This window comes from Anabrus simplex, chromosome 5 (assembly GCF_040414725.1).
Source record: "Anabrus simplex isolate iqAnaSimp1 chromosome 5, ASM4041472v1, whole genome shotgun sequence".
In the NCBI taxonomy this organism is placed as follows: Eukaryota; Metazoa; Arthropoda; class Insecta; order Orthoptera; family Tettigoniidae; genus Anabrus; species Anabrus simplex.
Genome location: NC_090269.1, coordinates 435,126,473 through 435,139,212, shown reverse-complemented (window position 1 = coordinate 435,139,212; position 12,740 = coordinate 435,126,473). Strand labels below are relative to the sequence as shown.

At 38.5% G+C, this 12,740-nt stretch overlaps 1 long non-coding RNA gene across 1 annotated transcript; it reads right to left on the bottom strand.

Moving 5' to 3' along the window:
• Positions 1 to 264: 264 nt before the first annotated feature.
• LOC137501070 (uncharacterized) lies at positions 265 to 6,467 on the bottom strand. Its single transcript, XR_011018331.1, has 3 exons — positions 6,351 to 6,467; positions 2,767 to 2,896; positions 265 to 361 (listed from the first exon to the last, which is right to left on the bottom strand). It is a non-coding gene; the product is annotated as an uncharacterized lncRNA (long non-coding RNA).
• Positions 6,468 to 12,740: the final 6,273 nt, after the last annotated feature.

Below are 12,740 nucleotides of genomic sequence, written 5' to 3'. Positions count from 1 at the left end.
AAAATATATGCATCCAAATATTTTTGCATTAGAGGTCTTCGGAGCCATCCTATCTGCTACGTCATACCTAATGCAAGATCTTCGAACAACCTGAACGAAATGTAAAAATTAGGTAACTAAACAGTCAATCTCATAAAATGAGTATATTTTCCATAGTACTATCAATTATACACATCAAAATGAAGGATCAACCATTGATATATGTTGAACCACACTTTAACCATTTTCTTTACATGACAACGGCTTATCAAATTACGTACATTACCTCAAATGAACAATCCTCTGTTGGCCCTGGCTCTGTTAACTCTGATTTGGCTTCTTTTTTCAGAGTAATAATTTCTGTTACATGTTCAATTGATTCCTGTGGAAAAGAACATATATATTAGGTAAGCACATAACACACTTCTACAAATACAGTCACCAACAAAACGCATTACCTTTCAGTTTTACCGTTAATTACAAAATTTTGCTAACGTTTACGGAAGGTTTCTACCAGGAGACAATTCTTAAAACCAAAGGCTGTATTGATATTGGTGCTACTATCCTTGCTCTATCCTAATGTCATGGAAAGGACAAGAATATTATCCAAATATAAACTACCAGAAGATATAATGCATCCTACCAGAGATGGAATTGGAGCCATCTTGCACAGAATATTGGAAATAAGCAGTCACAGACGTAAACAATAAACCATATGAAATGTTTTTACACATCCAATCATATCAAAATAATATTAGAGGTTGTTTGAACCACTTAAAAGTGTTAGAACTGTTCTAAATCTGTTGACATACAGTATAGTGGGAGATATAAATCCTACATATTCAGCAAAGAGTTTGTCTAGAGACAGATTAAAATTCCTTAAAATATCTGGAAGCACATTCTACACCCTGGGTTTGCCGAGTTCAAAAGTACTACATACTGCCTTGAGACACTTCCATTTCAATCAACATAATTCAATGCTTCCAAATATAAAATTGAAAAAAGCAAACATCAAAGAAGCAGGCTGATCAGTCATATTATAGGGAAAGGTACGATGTGGGCTACACTCAAGGTAACTACAAATGAAATGTTTTATGACTACAAGGATGTTACATAGTGATCTGTGAAGAACTGTGGGGATGGGAACACCATCAAGGCCGAGCCAGCAATGATGACAAATACATCTGCTGTTTCAGAGCCTCTTTCATGACCTACCTAGTAGGATGTGATGAGAGGAAGATGCAATGAACGCTTTAATTTCTTATCATACGAAAATCTCTAAGGATACAGGTCATTGGACATTCAATGTATCATGTAGAAAAACTCTGCACATTTATGAAGAAAAAAAGAAAAAATTTGTTTCCGATACTGGCACAAATTTTTCGAAGATAATTTTGATATTTTCATAAGAGGTGGCAGAATGATGTGCAGGAATTCAGTATAACTACAGACATATGCTGGGATAATTCATCCTCTTCAAATACCTCTGAAGTGAACCCAAGTCACACTTGCCAACATGAAATAAGCATGTCATCACTTCACCCTCTGAGCTATAAGATGAAGGGGCACTGAACTGAAAGCCACACACTCAGAAGATCACAACAGACTGGGTTTAGAGTAGCAACAGACAGAGCAAGGAAGGATGATGAAAATATATCACTTCTTCTCCAAAATTTTTGACTGCTTTTCTGCCTTCAATATAGTGTTTGCTTTAGACATGATATACTGTGACAGTATTTTACTATGTGCACACCCAACATTAGTAACATTGTATATTAGTTTACATGGTGGAAATCTCACCTTGAATGTCATTCGGAGGAAAAAGATGCTCCCTATGATAGCCAGGGAACTACTGGCCATAACCTAATTAAATCTTGTACCCACCATTGTCCATCAGAGCAGCAGCTAGTAGCATTGCAATTGGCTGACATGAAAGGAAATGATGTCAATCCCACAAATATACCTTTAGCAAACCATGCAGAAAAAAGACAACCACACAACCTTCTGGAAGCCATATCAATAACCAACAACAGTAACAAAAAATAAATAGACAGACAATCAATGTATACTTAGCACATGAAAGGTGCTGAAGCCTCCATCTTGAGACACTGCCTATCATGACTTTATCACTAGCTGGACACAACAAAGGCTCCTTCACTATCAAACACAACATATTCATTCACTTTTTTTTTACCACTATCAAACATAATATGCACTGCTGTGAAAATGAAAACCTACAACCTGTTTTCCAGACAGTGACCAGCTCAGGGAAGGACTGAATGAAGCCCCCATATTGTGGCGAGGATAGGAATTATGCCCGCAGCTGAAGCTTGTCGCACTCCTCTGGGGCAATGATTAATGACTGACAGATGAAATGATATTGGAAAGTGTTGCTGGAATGAAGGATGACAGAAAAAATGGAGTATCAGGAGATAAACCTGTCCCACCTCCGCTTTGTCATATGGAGTGACCGGTATTTGAATCACAGAACTCAGCAGTGAAGGGCCGACTCACTACCGCCTGAGCCACAGATTTTGTCACTAGCCAAACCTAAATATGTACATCAATACTGCTGTTTGTAGTTCCAAAGTGTTGGCAGCCTTGTGTAGTGTGCTGTCATGTACTTCCAGATACAGAAACATACCACGCCTAAATGCTCATGCTGCAAGTGGTGACTGCTGGTGTTAATATTGGGTAAGCACATAGTAAATTTTCCTCCTGCCAAATTTATTCAGCTACTAAGGGTTAAATTCGGATTACTGTAAAGTTATCTGGAATGAGACTTACAAGTGAAGCGTTTCCTGTTCCTTCAAGCCACGCTGGTTCCTCTTTGATCTTTGTTTCCAGGTCCATTTCACACTGCAAGTGAAGTACTTAGAAGGTACTGCATTTGTTGATTACTTCCAAAGACCTTATACTGAAAACAGGCCAGGAAAATATATTATAGTTTTGCTGTCATTATTATCTAGGTTACTTCTCAACAGAGAATGCAACAAGCATGTAATACTACATGATTGTCTATATCATGATCATAGCACTAGAAGGCAAATTTTACATGAATGTTGATATTGTGATCATACCTATAGAGCCACAAGTTCTCTATGACTGATACTACAATCATAGCCACCAACACACAGTTGTACATGACAGCTGATATTGCAATCATACAGTTTTACATAGAAATGAAACCACAGCAAGATGAGTTTTCAATTTAAAAATTAAATGTAACTAACTGAAACTAACTGATCAATTTCCAGTGCTTTCAGATTTGTTCTATCAAACTTTTCCTTCTTTTTTTTTTCTTGCTAGGGGCTTTACGTCACACCGACACAGATAGGTCTTATGGCGACAATGGGATAGGAAAGGCTTAGGAGTTGGAAGGAAGCGGCCGTGGCCTTAATTAAGGTACAGCCTCAGCATTTGCCTGGTGTGAAAATGGGAAACCACGGAAAACCATTTTCAGGGCTGCCGATGGTAGGATTCGAACCTACCATCTCCCGGATGCATGCTCACAGCCGTGCGCCTCTACGCGCACGGCCAACTCGCTCGGTCTTTTCCTTCTTAGGATCAAATTCTCACAAACAGTTCTCTATATCTGAGACATGTTCTATCCATCTGATCTTCAACAACTTCCGATAACACCATATTTCAAAGGCTTCAACTCTGATTTTCTCAGCACCAGTTATTACCCATGTTTCACTCCCATAGAGTGCCATACTCTACACTAAATGTTTTTCAAACTGCTGAATCTAAGGATGTAATGGAGAAAAGTTTGGAGTTCCGGCAGGATTTAGTGATGATATTTATAGACATTGAGAAGGCATATGACAGTGTACCACAGCAAGTGTCCTTGGATGCATTGGTAAAAAATTAAGGCAGGCAGAGCAGAACAAATTATCAAAGCCATATACAAAAAGTGAGCAAGTAGTATGAAAACTACGATAGCATACACAAACTGGTTCAATGTAGAAACTGAACTTCAACAAGTATGTGTATTATCCCCTCTACTCTTCATTACAGTCATGAATGAAATCCACAAGAATATACAACACAAAATGGGAAGCAAAAGAGGAGAAGATGAAAAGGAAGTACAAGAACAAGTTACTGTACTGAATATGGAGGTAGAGGAATATGGAATAAAATAAGTGGGGAGAAGTGACGAGAGGTAATAGAGAAGGGAGAGAGAATACTGAAGTAACTGGAAGACCATTAGAAGTTGTGGAATGATTAAAGTATTTGTGGAGTACGCTTGCAGAAGGTGAGAAAATAATATATATAATAGTTATTTGCCTTACAGCCCACAAACTACATTTTTTACAGATTTTGGAGACACCAAGATTCTGAAATTTAGTCCTGCAGGAATTCTTATGTGCTAGTAAATCTACCTACATGAGGTTGATGTATATTTGCACCTTCAAATACCTACAGACTGAGCCACATTCAAACTTGCCAAGTTGAAGTAAGAAGACGAGGTCCTCAACACTCTGATGCACTCAGCCCGGTGATGATGGGAAAATAAACAGAGAAATTGGAAATAGAACTGAAAAATTTTACCAATATGTGAGATTTATAGTGTGGAACTGGAACATCCTAAAGAAAAGCAAGACAATTCTGTACCCAATGTGTTACACTCCAATTCTGATATATGCGACAGCACATAAGCAGCAACAAAACATGATGAAAGCAGAATCCAAACAGCCAAGGTGAAATTCCTTAGAGGAATAATTGGGAAGACAGGAAGGAATAAGAGCATAAACATAGAAATTAGGGAGAGAATTGGAATTGCTAAACTGCAGAACAAGGTAGAGACCAGTAACCTGAAATGGTATTGACACATGATGAGAATGGAAGAAGATATAATTCCAAAGACACTATTTAGAGAGAAAATAATAGGAGAAAAACAACGGGGAATGCCCGAAAGAGGTGGATGGATACCGTGATGGAGAGTACAGAGAAGAGAGGAGTAAAAGTGGTAGAAATAATGGAGGAAAGAAGGTAGTGGTGGAGGGATAGAAAACTGAGAAAGTCCTTGATTCCCAACTCAACCCACAAAACTGGAAATGGAAGATGAACAAGAAGAACCTGTTCAATGGAAGACAAAAATTTATACAATACTGCTATCATAAGCTCATTTCATTGAACAATGCTACAAAAATGGCTTTAATTGTCTGTGCATGTCATGTCTAAGGACAGAACCAAGGGGTGCTTACCACTTGTCTGTGTTGAATACCTCAAGTGATGCCTCACCCAATTCATTTCATTCAATAGCAGTGTTTGTTAGTCAATGATATTTTACTGTATAAGCATACAAACTACAATTTTTCACACATATAATATGGGCACTGTTCCTGTGACCAATTGTGCTGATTATTACTTATTGCCAGGGAACAGATTTCTGTGAAAACCATGTATCTATTCTGGAATCTATGATCAAATGTATTTTTTTAATATTTCAATGTTGGGGACACTTCTAAATGTGCCATGTTTACTCATTCTGGCCATTGATGGTTACTCTGTTAATATATTATTGGCTATACTTGCCCCAGCATTTGCTTAAGAAGAAAATGGGAAACCACTGAAAATGATCTTCACGGCTGCCGATGGTGGCATTCGAATCATGGAAACTCACAGCAACTCGCCCCTCACCACGCAGCCAACACACTCGGTCCTCAAGAAGTTATGTGACACACCGATAAATATCAGGAAATAATTTACAAAGGAGAGGCAGGCCACTGTTAAGATAAAACATGAGGAATAAATACTGGATATAGCTGTTGTGGGGTAATGATGTGATACAGAATATTCTCCATAACAACAGTGATATGCCAAGAATTCAACACATTCAAATAATCTTACAGATATCCTCAACGGAAAAACTCGCAAGATTCCGAGCCCTACTATCATCTATCGAAGCCTACAATGTAAAAAAAAAAAAAGAACAACAATCACAGCGTAACTTACAGATCGCACAGATTAATAAATAACACATTAACACAACAACAACTACAATTACACACTAATCTTATAATTTCTTTCTAAAACCACCATCCTTAATTCTTCACGTGTGTAGCACTTAAGAGAAATTATCCATACCAATAAATTCAAATATCCGACTGTGTGAAAGTGAAATACATACAACATACACTGTTACAACACAAGAAGGAAAGACTTGCCGGCAACTATAATACAGATACTACGATTTTTCAAAAAGTAAGCTAGATCATCAACATCAAACATTGTACAGTTCCAGTTTCTCGGGTACTGTTAATGAGCCTCTTCCACTTCTTCCTGTCCATATACAACTACAGGTATAAATTATTAATTCGTAAGTAAAAATAGCATTTTAAAAAGTAAAAAAAAAATAAAGGTACCGTAGCTCGAAACATGTAGAAATCTGAAACTGAGAAAGATTGGTATTTTACTTCTTACAGTTCTCAACTGAGATCTATAACTTCGGTAAAAGTAAATGATTGACACCTGAACATCACCGACAATATGTTACAGCTTGTGGAAGCGTAAAAAAACATGCAAATCGCAATGTCTCAATGAAGAAAATCATAGACAAGTAACACATATAACGGAACATTGGTACGGTACTACCGGCTAACACTCGTCTTATAAAACAACATACCTGTCACTTCGAAACCAAACCAGATATTGCGATGTAGCTTAATAGCGGCAAATTATAACCTCGTATCATTTAAAACAAACGCTTGAAAAACAAATTTGATTTCCGTCAGTCAGTAGAACAGGTTAGGTCTAGAAACTGTCAACTCCAAAGAATCCACACACTTCTTCTTCTTGATCGTTAATGAACTCCGCATAAATAGCCTCCGTCCAGCGACTGAACCTCTTTGGTGAATACAGTGTTCTAATTAAAGGCCTAACGGAATAAACTATTCAACTAGGGAAAGGTCATATCATTAAAGTCGGGTCTACATGACTGTTTATATAGTGAAACATTAACGTAGGATTACAATGCCAATGTGATTCATTACTGCATATAACTACCAAACAGACAAGACCGAAACACATAGGCCTACTGTACAAAGGTGGGCGTTAGTCACATTAGTTAAATTATACTATGAGTTTACTTTCCTGAAGGAAATGGGCTGGTCACTCTGCAATTTGAAATGTAGGGCTATATAATAGGCAAAAGATAATCAATCAATAACGAACTGCATTTAGGATAGTCGCCCAGATGGCAGATGCCCTACCTGTTGTTTTCCTAGCCTTTTCTTAAATGATTTCAAAGAAATTGGAAAATTATTGAACATCTCCCTTGGTAAGTAACTCCAATCCCTAACTCCCCTTCTTTTAAGCAAAAATTTGCCCCAATTGGTCCTCTTGAATCGCTTATCAACATACCATTGCCTGCTGTCCATCTTACATTATCGAGGTCACGATGCAGTTGCTCACAATCTTGTAACTTATTTATTACTCTATACAGAATAACATCATCTGCAAAAAGCCTTAGGCCTACCTCTGATTCCACTTCTTTGCTCATATCTATATATATATAAAATAAGAGTTTTGTCTGTACATTGCTCAGAATTTAAAAATGATGGTATTTCTGTCTCAGTCGTGTCACCAGTAACAAGGAAATGCACTTTTTACTTTTCCGCAATTTCTGTCTGCGTGTCTATCTGTCTGTCTGTACACGCATCACGAGAAAACGGCTGAAGAGAATTTAGTAAAAATCGGTAGGTATTCAAAGTAGGGGAATAAGTCGCTTCAATCTAGGCCATAAATAATTGTATTCACGCTGAGTGAAATGGTAGTTTAGGGGAAGGCCTATAAGTTAATTCTCAAATATTTATGTTATTAATGGTCATATCTTAATGAAAATCGGTAGACAAAGTCTGGGAATAAGTCGATACAATCTAGGCTATAAAGAATTGTATTCACGTAGGGAAAAATGGTAGTTCAGGGGAAGGCGTAAAATGTAATTCTCAAATACTTACGTTATTAGTGGTCCTATCTTAATGAAAATCGGTATGCGAAGTTGGAGAATAAGTCGCTATAATCTAGGCCATAAATAATTTTATTCACGCTGAGTAAAATGGTAGTTGATCGGAACGCCTAAAATTTAATTCTCAAATATTTATGTTATTAGTGGTTGTATCTATAAATACTACATATTAAAGGTACCGGTATATGGTATTAAATTTCCGATCATTTATGTCTCATACATTGTTACCGTACCGGCTATGATCACAGAGATATTCATGAATTTGGATTTTTGTTGCTAAGTCCATACCAGTGCAGAGTCAGGAGAAAATTGGTAAACAGGATTTAATGAAAATCGGTACCGTATGTGAAGTCGGAGAATAGGGAACTACAGTCAACGCTATAAATAATGTTATAAGACGCCCTAATATCACAGAGTCGAAAGAAAACTAAATGAGAAAGACTACAATGTAGAAAGATCATGAAATGGATCAACAATAGCATTTGGTTGACTATTGTTTGTTGTGATGTGCTTTGTGTCGTCTGTTTCCACTCATCTCTGATAGATAGGGCTACTTCTGCGCAACGAGCATTTTTAAAAATTTGCTTTACGTCGCACCGACACAGATAGGTCTTATGGCGACGATAGAATAGGAAAGGGCTAGGAGTGTGAAGGAAGCGGCCTTGCTTTTAATTAAGGAAACCACGGAATACCGTCTTCAGGGCCGCTGACAGTGGGGTTTGAATCCACTATCTCCCGGATACAAGCTCACAACTGCGTGCCCCTAACCACACGGCCAACTCGCGCGGTCGTACTGAGTGTAACAGTTTGCCTGAATATTGGCGGGATTTAGATGGGGAGTTAGATAACTTTCTTCTTTAGCATGCTATTCCTCTGGTTCATAAATTTTCTGGTACGTAACACACTGGTTTATAATAGCAGTCGAGCTATTCGATCCCTACTCTGAGGCACTGATTGGAATGAGCAGTGTGCATACTTAACGGAATAATGGCAGAAGAATGCGGTTTTTCGTTTGATCGAGTATTGTATATGATAACATTGCTTTTAATCGCTACATTCCTACTGACGTTTTTGTAATGGCCTATGTTAACTTCGGTTAGCAAAACCACGTCAGTCTTTCCGAGAATCCCGTAGCGAAGCACTTGTACTTCAGCTGGTCATTTATATGTATATATAAGAAAACATAAAGGTCCATTAATACTGCCTTAAGGAATTTCCCTCATAATTATTATAGGGTCAGATAAAGCTTTACCTACTCTAATTCTCTGAGATCTATTTTCAAGAAATATAGCAACCCATTCAGTCAATCTTTTGTCTAGTCTAATTGCACTTATTTTTGCCAGTAGTCTCTCATGATCCACCCTATCAAATGCTTTAAACAGGTCAATCGCCATACAGTCCATTTGACTTCCTGAATCCAAGATATCTGCTATAACTTGCTGGAATCTTACAAGTTGAGCTTCAGTGGAATAACCTTTCCTAAAACCGAACTGCCTTCTATCGAACCAGTTATTAATTTCACAAACATGTCTAATATAATCAGAAAGAATGCCTTTCCAAAGCTTACATACAATGCATGTCAAACTTACTGGTCTGTAATTTTCAGCTTTATGTCTATCACCCTTTCCTTTATATAGAGGGACTACTATAGCAATTCTCTATTCGTTTTGTACAGCTCCTTCAACCAAATAATAATCAAATAAGTACGTCAGATATGGCCTTCTTCTTCTTCTTCTTCTTCTTCGTTTTGCCTCATGACTGAGGCGTCGTGACTGTCAAAATATTCAGCCCTCTAGCCGATGAACCATACTCCGCCATTCTTCCCTATCTAAAGCTTCCAATGTGGTTGCACTGAGAGAACACTGTAGGGGGCCGTTCACTATGTCAATCCATCGCGTCGGTACTCGACCTCGTTGTCTGGTTCCCTGGACTTTGCCCTCAAGAATCAGCTTTTGAAGACTACCATCTCGGCGCATTAGATGTCCAAAGTAGCGTACAATGCGCTGAGAGACCTTACACGATAGACGAACTTTTATCTGAAGTTGGTTCAGGATTGATGTGTTCGTGCGATGAGCTGTCCAAGGAATCCTTAACATTTTCCTCCAGCACCACATTTCAAAGCTTTCTATTCGTTCATAATCATGTTTCAGGATGGTCCACGTCTCTGCGCCATACAAGAAGACTGAGAAGACTAGAGATTCAACGAGCTTCTTTTTTGTCTTAATGGTGAAGTTGTCATCTTTCTAGATCTTCCGCAGACAGATCATTGCTATCTTTGCTATTTCAATTCTTCGCTTTATTTCATCTTTGGAACCACCAGAATTGGATAGTAAGGAGCCTAGATATACATACTGATGTACAAATTCACACCCTCCAATTTGTTTGATATGTGGACTGTTGTTGTTCTTACGATCAACAATCATGACTTTGGTTTTCTTTCGATTTAGGCGTAATCCAATTTCTAGGCTTGCTTCCTCTACTCTCTTGATCAGCTCTGTCAACTCCTCTTCAGATGATGCTATCAAAGTGGTGTCATCAGCAAACCTCAAGTTGTTGCTCTTGCATCCCCCAATGGAAAACCCTTTGTCCCAGCCATCTAATGCAGTTCTCCTTGCATATTCACCATATATATTGAAAAGTAACGGTGACAGGATACATCCCTGGCGAACTCCAGCCCTTGTACGAAACTGCTGAGACTGCTTGTTTTGAAACTTCACAGTGCCTGTATTTTCCTTATACAAGGACTTGTGGAGATCAATCAAATGGAGTGGCAAACCCATTTCATCCAAAATTTTCCAAAGATGGTTCCATTTGACAGTATCGAAGGTCTTTTGGTAGTCAATAAAGCACAGGTATACCGGAACATTGAATACTCTAGCCTTTTCTATGATTCGTCTTAGGCTTAAGATCTGTTCTCGAGTGCCTTTTCCTTTCATGAATCCAGTCTGGAATTCGGGAATGTGATACTGTAGGAATGCCCGGAGTCTCCTGTGCAGGATATGTAGCATGACTTTACTGGCATGTGAAATCAGAGCAATTAAGCGATAATTTCCACATTTTTTCCCTCGATACTTTCTTGTGGTTTCGGACAAAGATTGACTGTATCCATTTCTCGGGGCATCTTCTAGAATTCCATATTGCTTGGCAGATTTTCAACAGCATTTCAATTCCAGCAACGTCTGTAGTTTTCAAGACTTCTGAACTTATTCCATCAGGTCCACACGCTTTTCCAGTTCTTAGCATTTTCAAAACCATTCCTACTTCATCTCGGAGGTTGTCAGGTTCAGGATCTGACTGCTTGTCTGTCTTCATTTGGCCTTTTGCATTACATTGTTCACTGTATAGATCCTGGCAATACAATCTCCATGTTTCCAGAATATTCCCTATATCCACACCATCACCCTGTGAGTTCTGTATATCCCAGGAATATGGCTTGAATTCTTGAGTGATTATTCTAATTTTGTCAAAAAGTTCCTTGCTGCGGTTTCGATTTTCATGGTCTTCAATCTCAAAACAAACGTTACTAAGGAAGTTATTCTTATCTCTTCTACAAGAAGACTGAATCCTTCTATCAATCAGACATTTGCTCTCTTTTTTCTTTAGTGTTCATGCCAGATTTTTAAGACACCTTCTTTCTTCTACAAGCTGAAGGGTCAAGTCAGAGGTCCACTGTTGCCTTCTAGTATTTGGTACTCGAGATTCATTCAAAGAGGACTCTCTCCAGTTTTTAGTCACATTCCACAGCCCTTCTGCAGTTGTTACTGGATCCTGTAATATGGAGGCTCTTCGCGCCAATGATTCCGTGAATGACGACATATTAACTACTTGTGGTATCCTGTGTGATCTTTTAACTGGTGTTTGAAGTTTTATTCTTATTTCTGTTCTAAGAAGCTGATGATCACTGCCACATACTGCATCTGGGCAAGTTTTGGTGTCCATTACAGAAGACCTCCATCTTGAATTGATCAAGATGTAGTAAATCTGATCAGGCGATGTCCATGTGTACATGTGCCGTATGTGATTCTTGAAGACTGTATTAGTTTTTTTTTTTTGCTATTTGCTTTACGTCGCACCGACACAGGTATGTCTTATGGCGACGATGGGGTAGGGAAGGCCTAGGAATTGGAATGAAGCGGCCGTGGCCTTAATTAAGGTACAGCCCCGGCATTTGCATGGTGTGAAAATGGGAAACCATGGAAAACCATCTTCAGGGCTGCCGACAGTGGGGCTCGAACCCACTATCTCCCGATTACTGGATACTGGCCGCACTTAAGCGATTGCAGCTATCGAGCTCGGTACTGTATTAGTTATAGTGAACCTGTTTTGAATTGCAAACTCAAGAAGCCTGTTCCCCCGTTCATTTCTTTCTCTAACTCCATATCTTCCTATCGATGTTCTGACACGCTCATCATGTTGTGTTGAACCAATTTTGGAATTGAAGTCTCCCATACCAATAGTCATTTCTCTGCTTAGAAAAGCTGAAACAGTAGCATCAAGATCTTGATAGAAGCGGTCGATTATTTCATCAAACGCATCCGCTGTTGGGGCATAAACCTGAAAAATGTTGATTGAATGTTGCTTGCATTTGAGACTTAGTGTTATAATGCGACCATTATCAGGTTTATATCCTTTCACTAGGTCATTCAGTTTGTCACTGATTACAATTGCGACCCCGTTACTGCTTTTTTTCATTTCCAGAAAAGTAGACCCAATGATTACCACTCCTAAAATGGCCATTGTTTCTCCAGTGAGTTTCACTTAGCCCACCCACTCCTACATTATACCTTTC